Below are 3,676 nucleotides of genomic sequence, written 5' to 3'. Positions count from 1 at the left end.
TCCTTCTCCACAGTCGCGCGCCGGGAGAGGTTCAGGTTCTGCATGGCTGCTCTGACCCTGCTATCTCCGACGCCATGGAAGGTCCTCTCCTTCTCTCTCGCCCATCTCCACTCTCTGTTCGATTCCGTGTTGCTCTTGGCCGATTCAGATCTTTTTTCTCTCTCTTTCCGATTTAAACAAGCTGCAGCTTATCATGGCTGCGATTAGGTAGGGGTTATTGTAGAACAGCCCAAGATTGCTATTTGCTGCGTGGATTCATAAATGTAATTGTTTGGTTGCAAAGTACAGTATTTTTTTAGCATTTTCCGTGGTTTCTAAAACAACCTAGGTATTAAATACTTTCAAGTGTTTGGATGGAAGGAATACTGCAGTTGAAGAAGCTGTGGTATTTCAGACACTGTGGTAATTTTGGAGTATCAAAACAACAACTAGCCCTGAACTCTTTATTTTTAACCGGGCCCTGTGGTTTGATTTGTTATACAGTTTTCATCCAATTGAATTTGGGTCTGCATAGCCAGGGTTTGTCTGTCTGCCTGCCGGCCGACCTGGCCGACATACACAACCCATGGTGTCGAACATGTCGCGTCAGTTCACTGAGCTGTGTACATTCGAATCGGTGATGTTTCTGCGAAGAGTGAGAACTTGTAGAGCAGCGGCGAGCAATCTCTTTGTTTTCCCTTGTCGTGTTCTATTTCTTGTGGAGCAGCTTGGAAGGTTCTCTCCCTCTCTCTCGCCCATCTGCGCTCTCTATTCGGCTCCGTGTTGCTCTTGGCAGATTCAGATTTTTTTTCTCTCTCCCTCTTTCCGATTTAAACAAGATGGAGCTTATAGTGGCTACGGTTAGGAGTAATTGTGGAACATCCCAAAATTGCTATTTGCTTCTTGCATTCATAAATGGAATTGTTTGGTTGCAAAGTACAGTATATTTTTTATATTCTGGGGATACCGTGGTTTCTAAAAGAACCTAAGGGTATTGAATACTTTCAAGTGATTGGATGGAAAGAATACTACAGGTTAAGATGTGGTATTTCAGAAACTGTGGTAATTTTGGAGTATTCAAACAACAACCCTGAACTCTTTATTTTTAACCGAGTCTTGTGGTTTGATCTGTTATACAGATTTCATCCGATTGAATTTTGGTCTGCATAGCTAGGGTTTTTCTGTCTGCCTGCCCGCCGACCTGATCGAAGCAATACTGTAGTTTAAGAATGTCTGGTATTTCAAATACTGTTGTAATTTTGGAGTATTAAAACAACAATCCTGAACCTCTTTATTTTTAACCGAGCGTGGAGAAAAAACATTGTCTTGTATCCTCCATGGCCAGCCGTTTTCTTCATCTCATCGCCTCTTCTCTAGCCAACAATCCGTCTCCACAATCATGTAGAAACCAAGCAATGGTGTTGAACGAAAGGAACCTTTGTGGTTTGATTTCTTATACATATTTCATCCTATTGAATTGGGTCTGCATAGCTAGGGTTTCTCTGTACGCCTGCGCGTTGACCGGGTCGACATACACAATGCGCATGGTGTCTGACATGTCGCCATCAGTTTACTGAGCGCGTGAATTTGAATCGGTGAGTGAGAACTTGTAGAGCAGCGGCGAGCCATCCTTTTGTTTTCCCTTGACGTGTTCTGTTTCTTGTAAAGCAGCTTGTAGCTGCAGCACGACCAGCAATGGTCTGGCGCGTGGTGGCCGGAGGCCAAGTAACCTCAATGGATTGTGATGTGTACGTCCAGCATACAAGCTACAAATTATGTACACCCTTGTACAAGTTTATTTGAATTACTTTTTTAGTAGCTAGTTACGTCACATAAGTACAAACATAAACAAAGTACCCTAGTAAATACCACAACTGCTAAACTCCTCTCAGTTTGCCAATGCTGCAAAATACCATAGAATATGTATATTGTGGTATTTCGTGCCTACAGGTTCTAGTACTGTTGTTTCTGAATACTATTGTTTTCTAAATACTGTGCATCTAAACACAGCCTTGTTTGCTTTTACTGAATGCTTTATGGGCGAGATTCTATACCCTTCCATTGTTAATCGAATTAGGTGTTCTCCCCATCCTGCATTTCTTGGTAGCAAATTGCAGCAGGAGAATGAATAATGTTAATACATTTTGCAACTCTCCTAGCTTCATTACTGTACAGAATGGACTTGGGTCCCATACAGATGAAATATGACAATCACACTCGATGTTTGTAGGTCTCTCAGTTCCATAGGCATATGTAAGTGTGCGCCTGGTGCTCTGAGCCCTATAAGGTTGACAGCGGCAACCAGGCGTCCTGAATTCGGACGCCAAGCTGGATGGATCACACCGGAGGTCTCTTCCTCAGTCATTTGGTGTGCTTTGCTACAGCTGGAAGAGACCGACGAACTGAAGCCACCGGGAGATCTATAGAAGTAACCCAGAAAGAGTTGTGCAGATCTTCGAGAGCCAGCCTTCGTTGCATAACAACTCTCCCACTATGAGAAGGCTCTTGTCACTCTCGACAGGCTGGATGAAAGCCCTCGCTTAAAACATTGTAGAGAGGTACTGGTTTCTACTGCCCCTCCTTAATTGATTGATTTGTGTGACACAAACCTGCTGCTGGTTTGAGCACCTCCTTCATTCAACTAACTGAATGTAATTCTGTCATTTTACTCCACACCTTTAGCTTGTGGGTTTCTTTCATGATACACATGCCCTTGTTTTTAAGTTTCTGCTCTCATATTTTGGTGTTAACATTCAACATGATCTAAACACACAGGAATTGCTAATTCGGCAAGGGATGGAGAAGGGAATAGTGGCATCACATCATTTCAAAGTGTTGGACGTACGTATGCCAAAAGATGGGGCTCTTGGTAGAGCAAAGCGTATACGGGGCAATGGACGCCTGCGTGGCGGCATTTGAGACTGAGTGGGCTGCAAGACCACAACTGGGTACTGAATTTCTCAGCCTTCTTTATCCACTGATTTTTTTCCTTCCATGTGTATGCATCTGATATAGCCAAGATCAAGCTCAATCCCACTACTTGGATGTTATTCTTGTAAGTTAGGATCAATGATAAGTAAGGTTTCTGTTAGAGTTTCCATCTTACTGGCATCATACTAGAGCTTGCAAGTACATGGCATGTGTATCTTCTTGTCCTTGCTGTATTAAAAGAAAGACATGATTTTACTTGGCACTTTGACATATTTCAACAGTCGTGTTCTCCGTCCGTCCCATAATGTAAGATGTTTTTTAGACGGAGCGAGTAGTTATCTGGCAGGCAGGGTCGACCTTCAGATGCATGACAGTGGCAACATTTTTTTTGTTCTTGACTTCATCATGTTCTCTTTGCTGTTGAGAGTACCTTCCTTATTTACCTCAATGTAGAGATGTTGTTTTCTCTATGAAATGCTAGCATACATGTACTTTCTTTTAATATATTCATTCATGTGAACGACAACCATACCCCAGAATTTGATGAGTTCCTCCGCTAGACTGTTACATGTATTTGAAGGTTGATGATATTGATTGCTCCCTTCGTTGTTTCATGAAACTGAAAGAACTATCTCGATCTATACTCTTTCTAGCATGGTGGTTGGCCCTAACATAACGGATTGGTTTTTGCTGTTTATTTACCTTCTTTCGTGTTAGCATGTGCCTGAATGATGGTTTTATATGTAGCTGTATATGTTAGTACATC

The 3,676-nt window shown here is 42.4% G+C and overlaps 1 long non-coding RNA gene across 12 annotated transcripts in view; it reads left to right on the top strand.

The window, feature by feature from the left end:
• Positions 1-3,676, top strand: part of LOC119362325 — a 19,506-nt gene continuing 15,830 nt past the window's right edge. For 8 of the 12 annotated variants that reach the window (XR_005173321.1, XR_005173322.1, XR_005173320.1 and 5 more), the window contains exons 1-3: positions 1-81; positions 2,210-2,537; positions 2,755-2,927. This is a non-coding gene — a long non-coding RNA (uncharacterized LOC119362325). The other 4 variants (XR_005173315.1, XR_005173313.1, XR_005173314.1 and 1 more) reach the window with 4 other exon arrangements.

This window comes from Triticum dicoccoides, chromosome 2B, assembly GCF_002162155.2.
Source record: "Triticum dicoccoides isolate Atlit2015 ecotype Zavitan chromosome 2B, WEW_v2.0, whole genome shotgun sequence".
In the NCBI taxonomy this organism is placed as follows: domain Eukaryota; kingdom Viridiplantae; phylum Streptophyta; class Magnoliopsida; order Poales; family Poaceae; genus Triticum; species Triticum dicoccoides.
Note: the sequence above shows the minus strand (reverse complement) of the source record. Positions and strands in the feature narration are given on the sequence as shown.